Here is a 25,046-nt window from a genome sequence, read left to right as displayed (position 1 = left end):
TCCTCCAGGTGCTCCGGTTTCCTCCCACAGTCCAAAGATGTGCAGGTTAGGTGGATTGGCCATGATAAATTGCCCTTAGTGTCCAAAATTGCCCTTAATGTTGGGTGGGGTTACTGGGTTATGGGGATAGGGTGGAGGTGTTGACCTTGGGGAGGGTGCTCTTTCCAAGAGCCGGTGCAGACTTGATGGGCCGAATGGCATCCTTCTGCACTGTAAATTCTATGATAATCTATAGGTATGTCAGGAATAAAAGAATGACTAGAGTCAGAGTAGGGCCAGTCAAGGACAGTAGTGGGAAGTTGTGCGTGGAGTCCGAGGAGATAGGAGAGGTGCTAAATGAATATTTTTCATCAGTATTCACGCAGGAAAAAGATAATGTTGTCGAGGAGAATACTGAGATACAGGCTATGAGACTAGAAGGGCTTGAGGTTCATAAGGTGGAGGTGTTAGCAATTAGAAAGTGTGAAAATAGATAAGTCCCCTGGGCCGGATGGGATTTATCCTAGGATCCTCTGGGAAGCTAGGGAGGAGATTGCTGAGCCTTTGGCTTTGATCTTTATGTTGTCATTGTCTACAGGAATAGTGCAAGAAGACTGGAGGATCGCAAATGTTGTCCCCTTGTTCAAGAAGGGGAGTAGAGACAACCCCGGTAACTCTAGACCAGTGAGCCTTACTTCTGTTGTGGGCAAAGTCTTGGAAAGGTTTATAAGAGATAGGATTTATAATCATCTAGAAAGGAATAATTTGATTAGGGATAGTCAACACGATTTTGTGAAGGGTAGGTCATGCCTCACAAACCTTATTGAGTTCTTTGAGAAGGTGACCAAACAGATGGAGGAGGGTAAAGCAGTTGATGTGTATATGGATTTCAGTAAAGCGTTTAATAAGGTTCCCCATGGCAGGCTATTGCAGAAAATACGGAGGCATGGGATTCAGGGTGATTTAGCAGTTTGGATCAGAAATTGGCTATCTGTAAGAAGACAGAGGATGGTGTTTGATGGGAAATGTTCAGCCTGGAGTTCAGTTACTAGTGGTGTACCACAAGGATCTGTTTTGAGGCCACTGCTGTTTGTCATTTTTATAAATGACCTGGAGGAAGGCGTAGAAGGATGGGTGAGTAAATTTGCAGATGACACTAAAGTCGGTGGAGTTGTGGACAGTGCGGAAGGATGTTGCAGGTTACAGAGGGACATAGATACGCTGCAGTGTTGGGCTGACAGGTGGCAAATGGAGTTTAATGCAGAAAAATGTGAGGTGATTCATTTTGGAAGGAATAACAGGAAGACAGAGCACTGGGCTAATGGTAAGATTCTTGGTAGTGTGGAGGAACAGAGAGATCTCGGTGTCCATGTACATAGATCCCTGAAAGTTGCCACCCAGATTGATAGGGTTGTAAAGAAGGCGTACGATGTGTTAGCTTTTATTGGTAGAGGGATTGAGTTTCGGAGCCATGAGGTCATGTTGCAGCTGTACAAAACTCTGGTGCGGCCGCATTTGGAGTATTGTGTGCAGTTCTGGTCGCCGCATTATAGGAAGGATGTGGAAGCATTGGAAAGGGTGCAGAGGAGATTTACCAGGATGTTGCCTGGTATGAAGGGAAGATCTTATGAGGAAAGGCTGAGGGACTTAAGGCTGTTTTTGTTAGAGAGAAGAAGGTTAAGAGGTGACTTAATAGAGGCATACAAGATGATCAGAGGATTAAATAGGGTGGACAGTGAGAGCCTTTTTCCTCGGATGGTGATGGCTAGCACGAGGGGACATAGCTTTAAATTGAGGGGAGATAGATATAGGACAGATGTCAGAGGTAGGTTCTTTACTCAGAGAGTAGTAAGAGCGTGGAATGCCCTGCCTGCAACAGTAGTGGACTCGCCAACATTAAGGGCATTTAAATGGTCATTGGATAAATATATGGATGATAAGGGAATAGTGTCGATGGGCTTTCGAGTGGTTTCACAGGTCGGCGCAACATCAAGGGCCGAAGGGCCTGTACTGTGCTGTAATGTTCTATGTTCTATTGGCCGCCATTCATGAGCGTTTCTGGCGAACCGAGGGCCAGGTTTTCCCAACCCAATGTACGGTCAAGTGGGGCTTTATAAATGGCAGGTGGGATCTGATTCCGGGATTCTCACCCCCGTACCTGATGGTAACAATTTTCATCAGAAGCCCACACCCACCTCTCCCAACCTTGTAGGCTTCATAGTGGAACTTTCAATGAATAGCCTAGTTTTAGAAGGCAGCACCAGCTCAGAGGTGCCGAGAACTACGAGTGAACCATAGTTTGTGGTTATTAATCATATCAGGAACCATAACTATATGGCAAGTAAGTTCAAAAGGTGATATCAGTTTCACGTGTCATATGGCTCTGCAAAGCCATCAGGGACGCTAAGAGACAATACCAGACTAAGCTAGAGTCACATACTAACGTCACAGACTCTCGTTGGTTGTGCAACGTTTAAACAACATAACGGGCTACAAAACAGAACCGAGTAGAATCTACGGCAATAGCGCACCCCTCCCCGATGAACTCAATGCATTCTCTGCTCGTTTTGAGTACGAAACCAACAAACCGTTGTCAACTGCCCCAACAGCCTCAGACATACCGACCGTCAAATTGGCCTACTTGAAAGCGCAACCTCGATAACAGCGGGTCTTGCTTGACAGAGTCACTGGTTGTGCGCTCAGATCCTGCGCAGACTAACTGGCGGGTGTTTCGCGGACATCTTAAACTTCTCCCCAATCCATTCCGAGGTTCCCACCTGCTTCAAGAAGACCACCATCATACCAGTGCCAAAGATGAACCAGGCAAGCTGCCTCAACGAATACCATCAGGTACCATCAGGTGGCCTTGACATCTATCATTATGAAGTGCTTCATAGGTTGGTCATGAGACTCATCAACTCCAAATTAGAATGCCTCCATCCTCGCACCCAGCAATTCGCATACCGCCACAATTGGTCCACAGCAGTCATCATCACCCTGGCCCTATACTCTTCCCTGGGGCACCTTGACAACAAGGACGCCTACATCAGACTCCTATTCATTGACTACTGCTCTGCCTTTAGCACCATAATCCCACCCAAGTTCATATCCCAAACTCCAAAACCTAGGATTTGGCTCTTACCTCTGCAACTGGATCCTTGATTTCCTGACCCATAGACCACAATCAGTGAGGATAAATAACACCTCTTCCACGCTGGGCCTCAATATCCGGGCCTCGCAAGGCTGCGTACTAAGCCCCCACTATGCTCCGTGTATACACACAATTGTGTGGCAAAATTTGGCTCCACTCCATCTACACGTTTGCTGATGACCCGACCATAGTGGGTCAAAAGTCTAAAGTTTAGACGAAAGCATGGTTGGCACAGGCTTGGGGGGCCGAAGTGCCTGTTCCTATGCTGTACTTTTCTTTGTTCTTTGATGCTAGGCGCCAGGAGCAGGAGCTGCCAGGCTAGCTTGATGGGCTAGTTCACAGAAGCGCAGTGGGGGGTGAGCTGAACATCAGTGGTTTAGACATTTAGTTTAGACTCTAAACTAAAATCTTCTACACTTCCGGGGTCGGTATCCCCCTATTCCCATCCTATTCATGTATTTGTCAAGATGCCCCTTAAAACGTCACTATCGTCCCTGTTTCCACCACCTCCTCTGGCAGCGAGTTCCAGGCACCCACCACCCTCTGTGTAAAAATCTTACCTCGTACATCTCTTGCCCCTCGCACCTTAATTCTACACCCCCTAGTAATTGACCCCTCTACCCTGGAAAAAAGTCTCTGACTATCCACTCTGTCTATGCCTCTCATAATTTTGTAGACCTCCATCAGGTCGCCCCTCAACCTCCTTCGTTCCAGTGAGAGCAAACCAAGTTTATTCAACCTCTCCTCATAGCTAATGTCCTCCATACCAGGTAAATGTCTTCTGAACCCTCTCAAAAACCTTCACATCCTTCTGGTAGTGTGGCAACCAGAATTGAACACTATACTCCAAGTGTGGCAGAACTAAGGTTCTATGCAGCTACAACATGACTTGCCAATTTTTATACTCAATGCCCCAGCCAACGAAGGCAAGCATACCGTATGCCTTCTTGATTACCTTCTCCACCTGTGTTGCCCCTTTCAGTGACCTGTGGACCTGTACTCCAAGATCACTCTGACTGTAAATGCTCTTGAGGGTTCTACCATTCACTGTATATTCCCTACCTGCATTAGACCTTCCAAAATGCATTACCTCACATTTGTCCAGATTAAACTCCATCTGGCATCTCGCCGCCCAAGTCTCCAAACGATCTAAATCCTGCTGCATAGACAGTCCTCATCGCTATCCACAATTCCACTAACCTTTGTGTCGTCTGCAAACTTACTAATCAGACCAGTTACATTTTCCTCCGAATCATTTACATATACTATGAACAGCAAAGGTTCCAGCACTGATCCCTGCGGAACACCACTAGTCACAGCCCTCCAAACAGAAAAGCACCCTTCCATTGCTACTCTCTGCCTTCTATGACCTAGCCAGTTCTGTATCCATCTTGCCAGCTCACCTCTGATCCCGTGTGACTTCACCTTTTGTACCAGTCTACCATGAGGGACCTTGTCAAAGGCCTTACTGAAGTCCATATAGACAACATCCACTGTCCTACCTGCATCAATCATCTTTGTGACCTCCTCAAAAAACTCTGGTCCAAGTTTGTGAGACACAACCACCCCTTCACAAAACCATGCTGCCTCACTTGCTTCCAAATGGGAATAAATCCTGTCTCGAAGAATTCTCTCCAGTAATTTCCCTACCACTGACGTAAGGCTCACGGGTCTGTAATTCCCTGGATTATCCTTGCTACCCTTCTGAACCAAAGGAACAGCATTGGCTATTCTCCAGTCCTCCAGGACATCACTTGAAGACAGTGAGAATCCAAAGATTTCTGTCAAGGCCTCAGCAATTTCCACTCTTGTCTCCTTCAGTATTCTGGAGTAAATCCCATCAAGCCCTGGGGACTTATCCACCTTAATATTTTCCAAGACGCCCAACACCTCGGGCAGGATTTTCCGACTCCCCGCTGGGCCGGAGAATCGCCGGGGGCAGCGTGAATCCCGCCCCGCCGCCGGGGACACTGGCTGCTGGATTTTCCGGTGGGGGTGAGAATCGCACCGCGCTGGTTGGGGGCCGTTAGCAGCGCCCCCCCCTTCCCCCCCGACGATTCCCCGGCCTGCGATGGGCCGAGTGGCCGTCCGTTTCTGGCGGGTACCGCCGGCATTAAATACACCAGGTCCGTACCGGCGGACCTGGCTCTGCGGGCTGCCTGCGGAGTCCCTGGGGGCGCACGGGGATCTGGCTCCGGGGTGGCCTGGTCCACGATCGGAGCCCACCGATCCGCCGGCGGGCCTGTGCCATGGGGGCACTCTTACCCTCTGTGCCGGTCGGTGTAACGGTCCGCCCTGGCCCTAGACAGCGCGGAAAAGGTACCCCCCCATGCGCATGCGCTGGGATTACGCCAGCACACGCTGGCACTCCCACACATGCGCCAACTTGCGCCAGCCGGCAGAGGCCCTTCGGCGCCAACCCCACCAGCGCCAGCTTAGCCCCTGAAGGTGCGGAGGATTCCGGAGTGGTTCACACACTCCCGGCGCCATCTTAACCTCGTTGAAACTCGCCCTCCTCTGAGCCAACTCTGCACCCAGGTCTTGGTGCACAAGGATCTCGCCACCTTCCCAGGCACAATGCCTCATCTGCCGGGCCTATCTCATGATACGCCCCTCATCAAGGAACCGACGCAATCGCACCACCATCACCCGTGGCGGCTTTCCCCCCTGGGGCTTGCCTATCAGAGCCCTATGTGCTCGATCCACTTCGAACAGCCGGTCAAATGCACCTTCCCCAAGTAGCTTCTCAAGCATCTTCTCCACGTATGCATGAGCATCTGTTCCTTTACTTCCCTTCTGAAAACCCACGATCCGAATGTTCTGTCTGTGAGACCGGTTCACCAGATCCTCCACCTTCTGGTTTCACATCAGTCCCATCTCCGCTGCCAGCAAGGTAGACTGTTCTTCATGCTCCCCCGCCAGCTCCTTCAACCTCTGGATCGCCTGTCCCTGGGCTGCCAGTCTCGTCCCCACGCGGTCAACCACCGCCTTGCTCGAGTTAACCACCCGGGCCAGGTTCTCCAGACTTTCCTTCCATTGTTGAGTGAACTTCTCGTTCAAGAAGCTCACCAGCTGATCCGTCAACCACTGAGCCGGCAGTGCCGGCCCCGCCCTCCGCCATCTCCACATGCGTTGCCAGCACCACACCTGCTTCAAGCAACTCATTTGCTCTTTTTCAGGCACTTCTGGTCAGCCGCTCCATAAACTAGGGGGTCGTTCTCTTCTGCTCACACTTCTACACCTTTGCAAACTTCAAACTGGGGCAAAGGTCACGAAAAGACCGCCACAAGCGGGAGCTACCACCTATGCGACCACTCACTCCATGGTTGCCACCTGACGTCCCTTATGTACTGAACTGATCACTCTATGCATCTTCTCTACTGAGTAGCACTCCATATGCTTCACACAATGTCTATGTCTATGTATTTACATTGTGTATTTATCGTATTTCTTATGTTTTTCATGTATGGAATGATCTGTCTGGACTGGACCCAAAATAATACTTTTTACTGTACCTCTGTACACATGATGAATCTAAATCAAATCATAATGAAATGCTATGTCATAAGTTGTATTTTTTCTTGCTCATCCTTTGAGGTGAAGATGACTGTTCATCAACTCCGACTCCTGATTCCCACCTCCAAGATAAAAATCCCGAGGCTCAATTCCAGACTCAGACTGTCTTTTCTGCCTTGTTCAACTTACCTCCCCTGTCTCAGCCTTCAGCAGAAAATGTCTCCCCCCCCCGGCCTTGAGTGTGCGCTCCTGACCTTCGCAGCTGTAAATCTGTTCATCTCCGGATTGGTATGAGCATAAACATAAATCTGTTAATAAACAAGGTAATTGTATCTGGTAAAATTTGATTGTTCAGAATTTGTAAACAAACCTTTACTTTTTTGATACCAATTGGAGTGAATGCCTGAGAAGCAAGTCCTGGGAGTGCAGCTGTCAGTGACGTAGTCTTCACATGCAATGAATTCCTGCCATTATTGGGTTAACTCTGGTGGGTTAACTCTGGCAGAATTCTGGGAGCTACGGTAACGCATTACAAATTGTCATTGTACTGAAGGCAGTAAATACCAGGCCCCAGTGTCAGTAAACTCACAGCGAGCTGGGTTGCTGTTGGTTTGTGGAATACTTTCAATGGAACATTTCCACTCTGTCAGTTCCATACCGATAATGCTTCTTGACAAAGGCTGTGACCCAACTTGTGTTCCTGTTTGAGATTCTATTCTTTGTTTTGAATGTTCAGTAGTCAGGGTTTTAAAGTTTAATCTGTTCAGAATGAGGTCCTCATCCTGCTGCCTTCACCTCCCCCCACCCCCCACCAACGTCACCTCCTCCCCCCATACCCCACCATCAATTATTCACCATGCATTACTGCAGGTAACTATTCACAGTGGCTGCCTGGCAACTAGTCCTGCCATAGATCAACACTTCACCCTCACCAATGGCAACCGTGGCTGTGATGTGAGACTGGCATCAGGCCCGGCAAGCTTTTTTCAGAAAGGTTTGTGATGGAATTCTGTGTGTGGCTTCCCCATTAAAATAATTCAAGATAGATAGAAAGGAAGATAGCCGCAAGGTCAGATTGAAAACGGTGAAGATGCAGGAATTACCACCTTGTTACCAGTCTCTGTTTTTTTTGGCAAAGTGTGAATTTGGGCGGGTAAAGCAGGATGTAGCCCAGCAACTGTATTGCCAGCTTTTCTGACCATCTTTTCAAACACTTTCCGAGAGGAACCCAGGAGGCAGGTCCCATGACATCACGCTAGTGGTTGAGCCCTGTCAGCAACTGCGGCTCTCGAAAGATTGGGGCGTCCATCAAATAAATATAAATAGATCCCTCCCTACAGTCGCACCCCAACCCCCCCCCACCCCCAGTGAACACTTCCCCCTCATGGACATGGGATCCCTTTCCCCTATCCTGGGGCAGCACGGTAGCATGGTGGTTAGCACAATCGTTTCACAGCTCCAGGGTCCCAGGTTCGATTCCGGCTTGGGTCACTGTCTGTGCGGAGTCTGCACATCCTCCCCATGTCTGCGTGGGTTTCCTCCGGGTGCTCCGGTTTCCTCCCACAGTCCAAAGATGTGCAGGTTAGGTGGATTGGCCATAATAAATTGCCCTTAGTGTCCAAAATTGCCCTTAGTGTTGGGTGGGGTTACTGGGTTATGGGGATAGGGTGGAGGTGTTAACCTTGGGTGGGGTGCTCTTTCCAGGAGCCGGTGCAGACTCGATGGGCCGAATGGCCTCCTTCTGCACTGTAAATTCTATGTAATTCTATGTAATCCTCCAACCCCACAACGAACTTCCCCAAAGGAAGTCCCCATTCCCCCCTCCCACACTTTCCCCAGTGCCTCCCGGCAGTGCTAGCGGGAGGTGCCTGGGCTAGGCACTGCCAGCATACTGCCTGGGCATGACTCTCTCCCTCATGGGGACTGTACATACCTGTGCATCTCTGGTGAGTTCGCCAGGTTACCATTTTACAAAATCCCGCCGCTGTGACATGTATGTTAATGTATGCTCATGGAGTTTGCAACCTTTCATGGTGGGAACCCCATTATGTCATTAGTGAGGGTGCGGACAATCGCAAGTGGGAAAATTCCGTGTGTAGCCTGTTCTGGGACTCCCTCTCGATTCTCCGCCCCCACCACCGTTCCCACCCACTGAAAGAAGTGGAGCAGCATCCTCCCCCCAGATGTTCCTAATTATATTTTAATGATCGAACATAGTGTATATAATTAGACAGTGAGTGATGAGGCCCTTTGTATCCTTGATCTGACTTGTACAACAATGTGCCTCATCCAAGTGGGAAAAGTTCTCCTGGAATTGTAATATACCTGACTGTGACCAGTTCCCAGTTCCAAAAAGTTTGCAATGCCATTCTACAATGAGGCTACTCAACTGAACAAAACCCTGTCTGCACTCAGAATGCTGAATTGTGTGCCTTTAACCCTGTGCACCCTACATCCTGCACCTAGCATGTTGTACCCTCTGTCGTGCGCTTTGTGCCCTTTTCCTCGCATCTTGCATTCTGCACCTTGCGTCTTCACTTTGCATTTTGTGCTCTATGTACTGTATCCTCCACCCCATGTCCAGTGCCCTGATTTCTGTGTTGCTCACCCTGCATCTTGTGCCCTGTACCACACAACATGTAACCGTTGACCTCTGTTCTGCATCCCGTATTTTTGTATCCTTCATGCAGCTTCCTGTACCCTATACCCTCAACCTTGTGTATTCCCTACTCTCTGTGTCCTTAGTCTTGAAGTCTGCATCTTGCACCCTGTAATAAAAACAGAAAATTCTGGAAATGCAGCAGGTCTGGCAGCATTTGTGGAGAGAAAAAGTGTTGACGTTGTTTTGTTTTAGGAGCAGAGGAACAGGAGTAAACCATTTGGCCCTTTGAGTCTGTCTGTCATTCAACTAGATTCTGGCTGATCATCCAGCTCACTTTCTGGGAACAGAGAGAGCTGTAACTGTGAGGGACACATACACTGCTGCAGTGGGCTGAGTTTGAAAAAACAATCCAGGAACAGCATATTGCAGGAAAACGGGAAGTTAATTGGTTGGCGAGAAGCTGCTGCTAGGAATTGTGTTTAAATAGCTCAAACTAAAAAAATGTATAATTTATAGAGAAGTAGTTCCTTGAATTTTAGTATGAACTCCAGAAATAGGGATCTAAAAGTTAAATCAAATCATAGTGAAATAAGGTAATAAAGTAAACAAAGTAAGGTAAAGATAGAGAGTGGAGCCGGGGGAAAAAAAAGTGCGAGAAAGAGCGAGACTGGGAGTGGAGCCAGGTGGATAAAAGAGCCCGGGAAATAATGAGGCTGAGAGCAGTGTGCTAGCTTGGAGGTTAGAGCTCCTGACATGACGACGGGATTCAGAAGTGAAGTGGCATAAGTGGAAGCAGTTGATTGGGTGAGTACGGTCAGTGTGTATTTACTACTTTCATCACTTATAGTTTGTGAGATCTTTATTTTGTGGTTTATAGTGTGTAAGGGCTATATTCTATAGTAACCTATATCCTATAGGTCCAGGGAGAAAGGCCTTAGAAATTGATATTATTTGATTTAAAGTATCTTCCAAAGGATTTAATTTGATTTAAAGGGGCAAGTCATGGCAGGAGAGCTCAAAGCCGTGGAGCACTCCTCCTGCTCTATGTGGGAAGCTGGTAACATTTCCAGTGTACGGAGCCAGCATGTGGAAATGCAGCAGGTCTAGCAGCATTTGTGGAGAGAAAATGTGTTGATGTTTGTTTTGAATCAGCTACAGTCTGGGGATCCATATGCCAACCCCCATTAATGTTTTGTTATCTCTTGCTGCTTACGCCACTTGCCATACAGAGTCCACATCATTGGAGCGAATATCATCCCTCACTATTGCATTAATTTCCTCTTTAACCAGCAATGCAACTCCCCCACCTTTTCCTTTTTGTCTGTCCTTCCTGCATACCCCTGGATGTTCAGTTCCCATCGCTGCTCACCCTGCAGCCAGGTGACTCCATCTTCAGCTCCTGGAAGCCAGTGTTTAGGAGCTGGGGGCACTGTAGAGCATGTACAAGGTGGAGAGTATCATTGATCGTATGTATAGAGAGGTGGTCACACCACAGGCGAAGACTGCACAGGCAGGAAGAGAATGGGTGACCATCTGGCAGGGCAAGAGCACAGCCAGTGCAGGAATATCCCATGGCCATTCCCCTCAAAAACAGAAATACCGCTTTGAATACTGTTGTGGGGGGGGAATGGGCTCCCAAAATAAAGTAGCAATAGCCAAATTTGTTGCATTGTGTCTGGTCCTGCTGCATGGGAGAGGAGTAAAAAGTGTGGAATGCATTAGTTATAGGGGATTCAATTGTCAGGGGAATAGACAGGTAGTTTTGTGGCTGTAAACAAGACTCCAGTGGTTGTGGTACACATTGGTACAAACAACGCAGGTTAAAAAATTTTTGAGGTCCTAAAATGTAGAATGTAAGGGGTTAGGAAGTAAACAGCAGCCAGAACAGTGGCACCACAGGGCAGCACGGTGGCACAGTGGTTAGCATTGCTACCTACGGTGCTGAGGACCCGGGTTAGAATCCCAGCCCTGGGTCACTGTCTGTGTGGAGTTTGCACATTCTCCCCATGTTTGCATGGGTTTCACCCCCACAACCCAAAAGATGTGCAGGATAGGTGGATTAGCCATGCTAAATTGCCCATTAATTGGAAAAAATAATTGGGTACTCAAAATTAAAAAAAAAAGAACAGTGGCACCGCAAGTGGCTCTGTTGTTCAGCAGGGAAGGGCAAAGTGCAGGAGAGCGATAGTTATAGGGGACCCCATAGTAAGTGTCATGTGAGAGTACCTTGAAGAAATGGGTGTTTATAAATGGGCGTGTATATAAATATCTGTAGTGAGAGTACCTTTAGGAAATGGGTGTTTATTGCTGCAGTTATATCAGAGTGTGGGTGGAGCTGGGCTGTCTGTCAGCTTTTTACTTTTGTTTTAGGCTGTTTGCTGCAGGGTGTGTTTTAGTTTTGTTTTCAGTGTTGGAGCTGAAGTCAGACCAAGCAGGTGTACTGCTGTTCTCTCTGCCATCAAAAGACTATCTCTTGACCATTTGGTGAATTCAGAATTATAAATTTGGGGCAGCACGGTAGTATGGTGGTTAGCATAAATGCTTCACAGCTCCAGGGTCCCAGGTTCGATTCCCGGCTGGGTCACTGTCTGTGTGGAGTCTGCACGTCCTCCCCGTGTGTGCGTGGGTTTCCTCCGGGTGCTCCGGTTTCCTCCCACAGTCCAAAGATGTGCGGGTTAGGTGGATTGGCCATGCTAAATTGCCCGTAGTGTCCTAATAGTAAGGTTAAGGGGGGGAGTTGTTGGGTTACGGGTATAGGGTGGATACATGAGTTTGAGTAGGGTGATCATTGCTCGGCACAACATTGAGGGCTGAAGGGCCTGTTCTGTGCTGTACTGTTCTATGTTCTATGTTCTATAAATGTTCTCTGCAGTGAATGTAAACCTAATGTGTCTTCTGGATGTTAAAAGGACAGTTTACGGATTACTTAGTGTTGTATTCTTTGGGGGTTGTATTTGACTTCATGGTTGCTAAGATGTTCACTGTATGTTTCAAAAAGGTTAACTTGAGTTCATAGAATAAACATTGTTTTGCTTTAAAAAATTACTTTTCCATTTCTGCTGTACCACACCTGTAGAGTGGGCTGTGTGCTCCCCATACCACAATCTATTAAAAGCTGTGGGTCAGGTGAACTCCATGATACACTTGGAGGCTCTCTAAACCCTGGCTCATTACAATTGGGGGCTCAAGGGGGATAAAAGTCTATTGGATTGGCTTAGTGAACTTAAAGACAGTGAAGGGTGAGCATATTGTGGTTGCTTTTCAGGTGCTGTATTTCAGTTTAAGTAGGGAGCATGTTGTGGACAATGGCTCTTTCAGAGGCTCTGACGTCTTTTGGGGTGGAGACGGTCACGCGCAGTACCTTATGGACAGAGATGAAAAGCAGACTGTTAGTTTTGGCAAAAAAATTGCAGTTAACATTACCTGACAAAATGTGAAAAGCTGAGATAATTATGGCGGTGGCTAAGCATTTAAAGTCGCCCGAGATACCGTTTGACTAATTGGAAATGGCAAAAATTCAGTTACAACTTAAACAAATGGAACGTGAGAAAGAATTAAAGCAGCTTGAATACGAAAGAGATAGAGAGGAAAAAGAAAGAGAAAGGGTGATACAGATCATGAAAAAAGATAAAGAGAGAGAGTTTGAATTTCAGAAAATGGCCATGAAACATTACAGTCAGTTAAAATTGGCAGGCGTAAAGGGAATCGTACAGTTGGATGATAGTGATGAGGATAGTGAGAAAGAGCGTCATAGTCGAATGCTTGGTAGGGATCTATTTAAATATGTCCAAGCATTGCCAAGGTTTGACGAGAAGGAAGTGGAAGGCTTTTTCATTTCAGCATGGTAGCAAAAGTGGATAGCACTGTGGCTTCACAACGGCAGGGTCCCAGGTTCAATTCCCCGCTGGGTCACTGTCTGTGCGGAGTCTGCACATTCTCCCCGTGTCTGTATAGGTTTCCTCCGGGTGCTCCGGCTTCCTCCCACAGTCCAAAGACGTGCAGGTTAGGTGGATTGGCCATGCTAAATTTCCCTTAGTGTGCAAAATGTTAGGAGGGGTAGGAGGGGTAATTGGGTTACGGGGATAGGGTGGAAGTGAGAGCTTAAGTGGGTCGGTGCAGACTCGATGGGCCGAGTGGCCTCCTTCTGCACTGTATGTTCTATGTTCATTTGAGAAGGTAGCTAAAAAAATAAAATGGCCACAGGACATGTGGGTATTACTGATTCAAACAAAGCTGGTAGGTAGGGCTAGTGAAGTGTTTGCATCACTACCGGAGGAGGTATCTGAGACGTATGAGGAGGTGAAAAAATCCATTTTAGGTGCATATGAAATGAATGAAATGAAATGAAAATCGCTCATTGTCACGAGTAGGCTTCAATGAAGTTACTGTGAAAAGCCCCTAGTCGCCACATTCCGGCACCTGTTCGGGGAGGCTGTTACGGGAATTGAACTGTGCTGCTGGCCTGCCTTGGTCTGCTTTCAAAGTGCCTGAAGCCGACAGGCAAAGGTTTAGAAATTTAAGGAAATAATTTGGTCAAACATACATGGAGTTTGAAAGGCTTAAACAGAGTAATTTTGACAGCTGGATAAGGGCTTTGAAAATAGACCAAACGTATGAAGCTCTCAGAGAAATTATACTTTTGGAGAAGTTTTAAAATTCAATTCCTGATATAGTAAGAACTTATGTGGAAGAACAGAGGGTTAAAACTGCGAAATTAGCATCAGAAATGGCAGATAATTATGAATTAGTTCATAAATCAAAGCTTTGTTTCCGACACCAGTTTCAGCCTGTGAGGGATAGAAACTGGGGACATGAAAAATACTCAAGTGGTAAAGGTAAAGGTGTTCTGGTGGGAGATAATAAGGAGAGTGTATCTCAGACTAAAAAACAAATCCAGGAGGGTGGAAGAGACGTGAAAAGTTTCAAATGTTTTCACTCATAAACTAGGCCATGTAAAGTCACAGTGTTGGTGGTTGAATAAAAGTACTGAGAAGGCTGATGTGCTAAAAAGGATAAGACAGTGGGGTTTGTTGAAGTGCTAAAGGAAAGCCCAAGGGAAGCGAAGGAGATGCAAAAGATTGTGCAGCCTGATCAAGAGGTGATTGATCAGAAGGTGCCAGATGTCTTTAAAGAATTTACTTATGTGGGTAAAGGTTACTCATGTGTATCAGGAGGAGTAGGTAAAGAAGTCACAATTTTAAGAGATACGGGAGCTGGTCAATCTTTGATGGTAAGAAATGAGGAGTTATGTAGTTTGGGAAGAATATTGCCAGAAAAGGTAGTAATATGTGGAGTTCAGGGTGAGAGGAGTAGTGTTCCATTATATAAGGTAAGGTTAGAAAGTCCAGTGAAGAGTGGTGAAGTGGTAGTAGGAGTAATAGAGAAACTATCTTGTCCAGGAATACAGTTCATCTTGGGTAATGATATATCTGGATCACAGATGGGAGTGATGCCTACTGTGGTTGATAAGCCAGTAGAAAATCAGGCAACAGAAGTGTTGAAGGATGAATATCCTGGGATTTTTCCGGATTGTGTAGTAACAAGGTCGCAAAGTCACATGTTAAAACAAGAGGAGAAATCAAAGAGTGAAGATGAAGGGCAATTATCAGAAAAGTTTTTTGATCACATAGTTGAAAAAGAAAAAGAACAGGTGGAGGAAGAGGCGGATATTTTTCGTACAGGAAAATTGGCGGAGTTACAACGGAAAGATGTAGAAATAAAATGGATGTATCAGAAAGCATATAGGGAAGAGGAATCTGAGTGTATGCCAGAGTGTTATTACCATAAAAATGATGTCATGATGAGAAAATGGAGACCATTGCATATGCAGGCAGATGAAAAGTGGGCAGACGCTCATCAAGTACTATTGCCAGCAAGGTATAGAAAGGAGGTGTTGTGAGTTGCACATGAGGTACTAGTGGGAAGTAATTTGGGAATAAGGCAAACTCAAGCTAAAATCCAGAAACATTTTTATTGGCCTGAACTACATCAAGATGTTGTTAAATTTTGTCAATCATGTCACACATGTCAAGTGATAGGGAAACCTCAAGCAGTGATAAAATCAGCAACCTTAATACTGTTGCACGTTTTGCTATGAGTGTAAAACGCGTTTATTGGGGTGTATTAACTTGCCTGTGTTAAAGGCCGTGTGCTTAACACCACTAGGCTCTGTCTTATGTATTTTCAGCTCAGGAGTCACCAGTTGCCATATAGACAACTCACATATATCTCAAGGTCAAGTTCAAAGTAATAAAACGATACACCGATTAGTAAGTTCCAAACGATCAATATTTATTATACAATTATAATAAATACGCATGCACACACTAAGGGACTAAGCTATGACTAGACTAAGCAAACAGAATACTTAACTACACAGGAACAGGCAAGGTCAGGGAGCGAGGCCTTCGTCCCGGTCTTGGGCTGCAACCTTCAGAAAGCGTGCTGGTCACTGGGGGTCTAGCGGGCTTAGTTCGCGTAGCGAGCGTCGTACTGGCACTTACGGTTCGGCGGCTGGTGCTCAACGGCTGGAGTCAGGATACAGCTTCAAGTTCTTGGTCAGGGCCGGAGCACGAAACAACAGACAGGACCATGTGTGGGGGTCTATATTTATAGGGGTCCCCAATGTCCTTCCCTCTTCTTGGGCGGGCTTTACCTTTGGTTATCTATTGGGTCAATTCCTCATCGATACTGTTTGAATTCCCCAATGCGAGGGGGTCTCCGTGATGGGGGGGGCGTTTCTTATGCCCTTTTGTTTGGAGGTTTCTGGTGCCTCGATGTCTGGGCCTTGGTTCAAATGTGTCCATTCAGAGTCAAATGTTTCTATTGTGTGGGTGTTCAGGTCTGATTGCCTCATTAGTATGCAAAGCGTTTTGCCATTTGCACCTAACTAAGGTCTTCTCACCTGAGCCCAAACTGGTTTCTGCTACTTGCAGAATGCAAAATGCTCTCTTTGCAGACTGCTGTTTTGGCTAAACTGCCTTTTTCCCTGCAGTCTTAGCGCTTGGCTTACTTTGCAGCTCAGCGTCCATTTTAGGTGGCTACAGTGGCTACATTCCCTCCTTGTGATCCTCACAATCAAAATATTGTGAAGGATCACCTATGTACGTTGCCTTGAGTGCATCTGGGTTGCCTTCTTTGTGTTCCCTGACCTCGGCAAGCTCCTGAGCGTCTACTCTGTCCTTAATTATGGGAAGAAAATTTTTTTACCTTACATCTCTACTTGGCGCTATGTCAAAGGGGACATGCATTACCACAAACGGGAACCTCTACCTATCACAATTATCCTTAACTTAACTTAAACATTTCCTTACAGACTAAACCTCATCCATTCATACCACATCACATAACATTTCCTGACTCGGCAGTCGAGTTCAGGACAATATAATACATGGGTACATTTTTTTATTCATTACACAGTGCTTTATTCATCATGGGGCAAAGGGGATTGATGAAATCGAAAAATAGGAGATCGAACTCCATAGACGGAGGGGCAGGAACGGAAGGCTCTCCTCTTCCACTTCCTCAACCTGAGGGTCTGTACGAGTATGGCGAGGATCGCAATCACTAGCAGTGATTCAATCACGTATGACATGGAGTACCATGTCATAAATTTTGTGCACCAGGTCTGAACCTCACTGATCAGAGCTGAGCACGGGGGAGTTGCTGTAAGTGAAACATTTACGGTGGGGGTTGTGGGGGAAACGTGTCTTGCTTCCACACAAACAAATATAACATTTAAAAGCAATAGGTGAGCTTCCATCATCTTCAACTTGTTCTTCCTTCTTTCTTCCTCCTGTATGGACAATCCTTGCTGTGGTCCCTGTTTCGTCCTTCGAAAGCTATGGGATCAAGCACAGTATCTGTCAATACAGCTTAATATCCGTACTTGTTAGTGTATCTGTCTTTCAATTCCAATTGACCCATTAAAATGACTGGCCAAGTCACACCCTGTGACTCCCCTCATTTTTTTTTTTTCAAAAGCGAATTTAATGAACACAATACACCTAACAACTCTCCTCCTGCGAGCCGTCTCGCAGGCTTTGCTCATTTACCATCCGAATGTTCCTGGATGTAAATAGCATGTGGGATGGCGGCCGAAGGGCTACCTAACTAAAATGAAAACAAATTGGAAATGAAAGGTCGAATGGGTTGCGTATGGGCCGCTACGGGTACGATTTGAATGGGATCCCCGGGTAGGGCGTGCTGTGCCATACCCGAGCTTGGCTGACCAAAGTGGGTTCTCAGACAGGGCGGGTCCTCAGTGCCGTTTGTCCACTGCCTGAGTAACCTGGAGTAAACGGGTAAGAATGTGTTTATCATGGATTTGCAGCCTCTATTCGCCGAATAGAGGGGCACCTAAAAAACAAGGGAGCCAAGATGCTCCAACTGAGGACGGAACCTGAAGTTCTCACAGGTATCTGCAGATAAACTATTGTGTGTGTAAGGCGGTCACAAGCCTTACAACTTGAAAAGATCTCCAATCAAACGGGTTTGGGAACTGAAGTTCTCAAAGGTATCGGCGGACAAGCTAACGTGTGTGTGAGGTGGTCACAATCTTTTCAGCTGAAAAGAAGGTGTCCAGCCTCCAAACTCTTAACATATTAACAAACAAACATAAACTGACAAACAAACATGCGTGCAGGTTCCATTAGAAAGGACATCGCTTCCCTCAAACGATTCCTATTTTACATCATCTGGACACCTCACTTTTCCTCTGTCTCTGTGAACAGGGTCACAAAGGGGTTGCCATGTCGGGATTCAGACACCGTGTCGTCCTGCTCTCCCGGATCCCACACCCTTGTGTGGATCAGGCATGATATTTTTGAATTGTGTGACCGGGGGTCACTTTCATCGTTGCGGACAAGTCGGTACGAATTGTCCCTGTGCCAGAGTGTTGGGTCCAAAAGTGAATGGGTATTGTCGGGGTCGTCGGGGTCGGGTGGTGGGTCTGGGTTTTTAATGTAAGTGACTTCCATTGGGTCACTGTAGTCGGGGTCATAGTCGCTGCTATGTGGGCTGTAGTGTGGTGTGCTGTGGCTGTCCTCAGAGTCAGTGTCTGTATCGCTGTCTCTGCCGCGGCAGCTTGTGGGCGTTTCGGGGCGTGGTCTGTCGTGGTCTGTGGGCGGAGTCGTGGGCGAGTCCGATGAAGAACTGGTCTGTGAGGGGGATGGTGGAAACGTGTCTCTAGTGGGTGGGGTGAGGTGTTCTGCTGCATCTAGCAGGACATGGTGTGCATGGTTGGCCTGTGTTCCATATGCCTTTAACTGGTTGATATGGAACCACGCGGTCTTACCATTAGGATATTTTATCCTATACACTGAGGGGCTAATTTTATCCGAAATTGAGTATGGTCCGGAATATTTTGGTGCCAAAAAACTGCTGGGGTTGTAAACAGATAACATTACCTGTTGCCCAACCTGGAATTCTGTGGGGTGTACGGTCTTATTAAAGAATGCTGTGCGTTGTTTACGGCGTTTCCCTAGCTGAACTGCGGCTGCAATCTGTGCAGACCTCACAGTCTCAACCAAGTCTTTAACCGTCTTTTTGTGTGTGAGGGCCGTCACCTCGGGGCTAGTCATGTCCAGTCCTAAAAGGAATTCTGTACCTTTCATAGGGCATCCGGTCATGAGTGTGTGTGGTGTGTATCCTGTGGAAGTGGAAACGGTATTTCTGATGAACATTAATGCAAATGGGAGCACTGAATCCCATGTGGAGTTGTTCTCTTGAACCATTTTGCGAAGCGTAGATTTTAGGGTCCGATTCATGCGCTCTACAATCCCGCTGGACTGTGGGTGATACGCAATATGAAAATTTTGTTTTATGCCAAATATTGTCAGGACGTTCTTCATGACCCGTCCTGTAAAGTGAGATCCCTGGTCCGAATCAATGCTACGGGGTAAACCCCATCTCGTGAAGATGTGGTGGGTCAGGATCTTTGCAGCTGTCTTAGCTGTATTTGTTCTAGAGGGGAATGCCTCTACCCATTTGGTAAAGGTATCGATGACCACCAGAACGTATTTATAGCCATTCCTACAAGGGGGCAATGGTCCTATAAAGTCGATCTGGAGGTTTGTCCAGGGGCCATTAACTGGTCGAGTATGCCGAAGTTGTGCCTTTTTAGAATACCTCTCCGGGTTATTCTGGGCGCAAATAAGGCAATTCTCGATGTAGTGACCTACATCTGTCCTTAGGTTAGGCCACCAACAGAGCTGCCTGAGGTGCCTCGTGGTTGCGTCGGTCCCTTGGTGACCGTGTCCATCATGGAACAAAGCAATCATTTCATTCCTGTCCTGCTGCGGGACCACATAAAGCTGATCCTTTATGATCACACCCTCATGTGTGGTCAGTGCGTGTCTGAATTTATCATACTGTGGCACAAAGTTGCCTTTGAAAATCTCCCTGAGATCCTCATCCTGCTTTTGTGCGTCTACTAAATCTTTAATACTGGTCTGTGAGACTTGGACTGCGCTCACAGGGGCGCTAGCTGGTGCGCTAGCTGGGGGTGTCCATAAGTGTCCTCGCCTGGAACCTGCCTTAGCCAGTGCATCGGCTTTTACATTCCCAGGGGGGGATGAACTATGGTGGCTTCTTACTTTTATGATGCCGAAGGTCCTGTCCTTCGCTTTCTCTAAAATGTGCTTGAGTAAAGGGGCTGATGGAAGGGGTTTCCCATCTGCGAAGACAAAACCTCGTGTCCTCCACAGGGGCAGAAAATCGGTTAAACTATTGCAGACATATAAACTGTCCGAATATATGTCCGCTGGGCTGGGGAAAGAATCGGGGTGGTCCACTATATATGCTATGGCCGTGAGCTCTGCTGCCTGCGCGCCTAAGTGTCCCGGTAATTTTAAAGCTATCTCTTCGAGAGCGCGCCCCTGCGCGTCCTCTACATAGATGCCGCATCCTGTGATACGCTCACCTTCTAAAACTGTGGATGAACCGTCTACGTAAATCCTCAGTGGTCCACACGTGTCTGTGGGTTGGGGGCTTTGTTTCGGGTTCCCTATCTTCCTGGGGGGTGTCTTTGCTATAAAGGGTCCTGTGTTATGTAAGGGGGCTACAATTTCACATTCATGGGGCTGTCCTGGGTATTGGAGGTTGTCGGCCTAAAATGTGTGTGTGCGGGTCCGTTTTACTGTAATGTCCCGTCCTTGTAAAAGTAGTGTCCACCTAGCTGCCCTAATCTGGCTAACTGAACCGTCCTTCAGTCGACCGTCTAGGAGTAACTGTGTGGGAGTGTGCTCGGTCAAAATGGTGGTGGGGTTGAGTCCGGTAATGTACGAAAATATTGCACTGCCCAGAAGACAGCAAGGAGGTGCCTCTCGCAGGCTGAAAATCCTTGTTCAACTGGGTCTAACAGTCGGGAGGCATAAGCCACTGGTCTTAGCTGCTCGTGCCGTTCCTGAAGTAACACGGCCGAGAGGGTCAGATCTGTGCTCGCTACCTCTATTGCATAGGGGGAAAGTTGGTCTGGGACTTGTAGCGCGGGTGCTGCGCTAAGGGCTTTCTTTAACTCTTCCACAGCCTCTGTATGCTGCGGAAGCCATTCCCAGGGGGCTCCTTTCTTAAGGAGGTCTGAGAGTGGGGCGGCTTTTGTCGCGAATCCGTCGATGTGGTTCCGACAATAACCAACCAGTCCTAAAAACGACCGGAGGGCTGAAACATTCTGGGGAAGGGGCAATTTGACAATCGAATCAATTCTTTTGAATTCGATCTCGCGTTTGCCGTGTGTGATGACTGTTCCCAAATACATCACTTTACTTTCCAAAATCTGGGCCTTTCTTGGGTTAACTTTACATCCAATCTCGGTTAAAAGTTCCAGGAGTTCGGCCAGAAGCGTAATGTGCTCTGCCTTTGTGTCTGTCTGCAGTAGTAGGTCGTCTACATACTGTACCAGACATTCGGGGCGGGAAAATTTTTCTAAGCCATTCGCCAACTGTCGGTGGAAAATGGAGGGGGAATTGTGGAATCCTTGTGGAAGGCATGTCCACGTATACTGTCGTGTTTTAAAAGTGAAGGCAAATTTGTACTGGCACGCCTTTGCCAATGGGATTGACCAGAAGCCATTGCTAATGTCCAAAACCGTGAAATATTTTGAGTTGAGTCCCTGCTTGAGCATGGTCTCGGGACTTGTTGCTACCGTGGGGGCTACTGCTGGGGTTACTTTATTGAGTTCCCGATAATCAATGGTCAGACGCCATGATCCGTCGGGCTTTCTCACTGGCCAAATAGGAGCATTATTGGTCGAGGCTACTGTTCTAAGCACACCTTGCTCCAATAAGCTACCTATCACCTTTTCTATTTCTACCTCTGCTTCTAGGGGAAATCTATATTGTTTTTGTGGTCTGGGGTCAGGTCCGGTAACGTGAATTTGTCCAGCCATTCTGCCACAGTCATGCCGGTGACTGGCAAATGCTGCCCTGTGTTTATTCAGTACTGCCTTAACTTGTCTGTCCGTGTTTAGTGTAGTCGGGTCAAATGAGTATTCTCCTACTGCACTAATCCTGTTAGCGTACTCTCCTACTGTGAGAGTAGCGGGTGCTCTGTCCGATCTTGCCATTCGCCAAAACACATTGGTTCACTGGGTCGAACGACAGGCTATGGGCATTCATAAAGTCTATCCCTAGGATGTGTTCTGCTGTCCGGGGAAGATTTACTAAAACAACGGGGTGTTTGGTGGAAATGTTCCCTAGCTGGATTGCTACGGGTGCTGTAATGTGTCCCTGCTGCGAGTGTCCGGTGAACCCGCTAAGTGTGATGGTGGAGGTGGTCGGCCACGTGTCTGTGTGTGCCGTGGTGGTGGAGTTAATTGTGGTGCGGGAGCCTCCTGTGTCCCAAAGTAACTCTATGGGCTTCCCTCTTAACTTTGCCGTGACTACCGGTCTTCCTGATGGATCCCATAGTGTGTCACAGACCCAAGTGGGGGAGCCCGAACACCGTCAGTCCGTTCCTTCCATATCGGTCTGTCCTGACTGTATCCCTATACTATGGATCGGTTTTGTTTTATTCCGATTCAGAGTGCCTGTCTGCTGGCCTCTCTGTGATCTCTGGGGTCCATTACATTCTTTTGCCCAATGCCCTAACTGTCCACAGTTGTAGCATTCCTGCGACTTCTGTGGAGGGCTGCTCTTTCCCTCATTCACCCATGCGGGTTTTTGGTGCTCTCTCACTGCCTGTATGTCTGCTGCAGCCTGAGCTTCTTCTGGGATTGAACTCTACTCTTGCCCTGAACTGATTGCTCCCAAGCGCGGGACAATCTTTTCAGGACCCACTTCTCATTATGGGCTTCCTCTGAGGGGTCATAGCTGTTGCAAGCGCTCTGTCCTGCTTCTGTTGCATGTGAAATTATGGTGCGCGTCCATTTAACCATGTTTTCACGGTTCAAATGGGCTCTATTTAAATCGCCAAATACTGCATTAAAATGGATCCACAGCCTTCCGGCGAATGCTGTGGGGTGCTCGGATTTCTTCTGCCGGCACTTATTAAGTCCTTCTACGGGGTCACCTCGATTATACCCTATGGCATCTAAAATGGAGGTGTGCATTTCCTCTAGTGTGCCTCCGCCAACGTTCTGTGGGTCGGGGAGGGCTGCTACAACCGATTGGTCCAAACTCAGAACTGTGAGTTTGACCTGCTCTCTCTCGTCCAGGCCGTACATGGTAGCCTGCTGTTTTACCTTTGCGAAAAACTGGTGGGGGTCTGCGGTGGGGAGAAACGGAGTGATCTTCTCACACGCATCCCTTAGTTGGGTTACAGTTAAGGGGGTGGTGTAAGTTATATCGGGTGCGCCGTCTGTGGTCGCTTTTCTCTGGGTGGTGACTGGGTTCATTGGAATGGTAAGGAGCTGATCTGTAGGGGGTTGGGGTGCTTGCCTCTTCTGCTGCGCTGCTGGCGCACATGTTCCCTGAACATAACGCTGCGCTGTCTCACTTAACTCTTTCCAGTCTGGGGCATTCTCCTCATCTAACTGGGTTCCAAAGGTGCTTTGAAACCCATTTTGCACCGAAAGCAGCGATTGCAGCTCTGCAATCTGTTTCCTGCATTTCGCGTGATCTACTGTACTTTGCCTTTGTTCTGTGGTTGCAGCATGGAGTGCTCTCAAAGCTGCTTTAAGGTCAGAGCATTGCCTCTGCAAAGCCTCTACCTGCTTCTCTGATTCTTCCCTTATCAGGACGGCACGTTGCACGTCCTGATAGGCCTTTTCGTACTGGGTCTGGGAACTGCTGAGATGGGCTAGACAAGACTGATGTGCCTTCTTGGCATCATCCACCTCTCTACCTTTCTCTGCCAACTTCCCTCTTAGATCCATGTTTTCCTTCTCGATGTCCCTGACATCCACTTTACTCATTCTATTTCTTTCTTCTAATTCTGCCCGGAGCGTCTGAACGACCTCCTCTGTGCCTCGCAATTGTGCCAAACAGGACACAATCGCCATCGGCTTACGTGCTTTACTCATGTTCTTTTTGTGAATTTGAGAGAGGTTCTTCCACCAAGTATGTCCTATACTTCCGGGACCTGTCTCCTCATTCAAACAAAACTCTTTCCAAAGGGGCCATCCCTTTCCTTGCAGATATTTGCGGAGTTCCAGCTCCCACATGGGACACTGACCTACCCTGCTACTGCTGCTGGTCGCTGCGACCACAAACCGTTCTGGGTTCATGAGGCGTTCCATTGCCTGCATGGCCATTTTCTCTGACTCACTTTTAAATTTAGGAACAGGGGGGTGTTGAGGTTATGTCTCACGAAACGGGTAAGGCTTACGCTATGTTCCGTTCACAAAACTACCGAAAGTTTGTCGCAACAAAAATGCTTTCAGGTTTTCCTTACAACCCTGTTAGTACGCATGCACTAAACACACTTCCGAATTACGCTTATTGCTTTGAACACCTTGAATATTTGTGATTTCTTTCCGTTTTCTTTACCAGATTTCCAATTCAAATTTCAGGGTCCTCGACGGAGTGGGCGTACCACTTGTAACCGTGTCCCGTCAGGAAGTCGCCACTAAATGTTGCACGTTTTGCTATGAGTGTAAAACGCGTTTATTGGGGTGTATTAACTTGCCTGTGTTAAAGGCCGTGTGCTTAACACCACTAGGCTCTGTCTTATGTATTTTCAGCTCAGGAGTCGCCAGTTGCCATATAGACAACTCACATATATCTCAAGGTCAAGTTCAAAGTAATAAACGATACACCGATTAGTAAGTTCCAAACGATCAATATTTATTATACAATTATAATAAATACGCATGCACACACTAAGGGACCTAAGCTATGACTAGACTAAGCAAACAGAATACTTAACTACACAGGAACAGGCAAGGTCAGGGAGCGAGGCCTTCGTCCGGTCTTGGGCTGCAACCTTCAGAAAGCGTGCTGGTCACTGGGGGGTCTAGCGGGCTTAGTTCGCGTAGCGAGCGTCGTACTGGCACTTACGGTTCGGCGGCTGGTGCTCAACGGCTGGAGTCAGGATACAGCTTCAAGTTCTTGGTCAGGGCCGGAGCACGAAACAACAGACAGGACCATGTGGGGGTCTATATTTATAGGGGTCCCCAATGTCCTTCCCTCTTCTTGGGCGGGCTTTACCTTTGGTTATCTATTGGGTCAATTCCTCATCGATATTGTTTGAATTCCCCAATGCGAGGGGGTCTCCGTGATGGGGGGGGCGTTTCTTATGCCCTTTTGTTTGGAGGTTTCTGGTGCCTCGATGTCTGGGCCTTGGTTCAAATGTGTCCATTCAGAGTCAAATGTTTCTATTGTGTGGGTGTTCAGGTCTGATGCCTCATTAGTATGCAAAGCG

General features: G+C 47.4%; 1 protein-coding gene across 1 annotated transcript in view; it reads right to left on the bottom strand.

The window, feature by feature from the left end:
* The window catches only part of si:ch211-105j21.9 (sialomucin core protein 24-like), an 83,023-nt gene extending 75,988 nt beyond the window's left edge, over window positions 1-7,035 (bottom strand). The window contains exon 1 of the mRNA XM_038820265.1: window positions 7,017-7,035. The gene's annotated coding sequence lies outside the window, so the exon portion shown is untranslated. The remainder of the gene's footprint in view (window positions 1-7,016) is intronic.
* Window positions 7,036-25,046: the final 18,011 nt, after the last annotated feature.

Source organism: Scyliorhinus canicula, chromosome 15 (genome assembly GCF_902713615.1).
Source record: "Scyliorhinus canicula chromosome 15, sScyCan1.1, whole genome shotgun sequence".
In the NCBI taxonomy this organism is placed as follows: Eukaryota; Metazoa; Chordata; class Chondrichthyes; order Carcharhiniformes; family Scyliorhinidae; genus Scyliorhinus; species Scyliorhinus canicula.
Note: the sequence above shows the minus strand (reverse complement) of the source record. Positions and strands in the feature narration are given on the sequence as shown.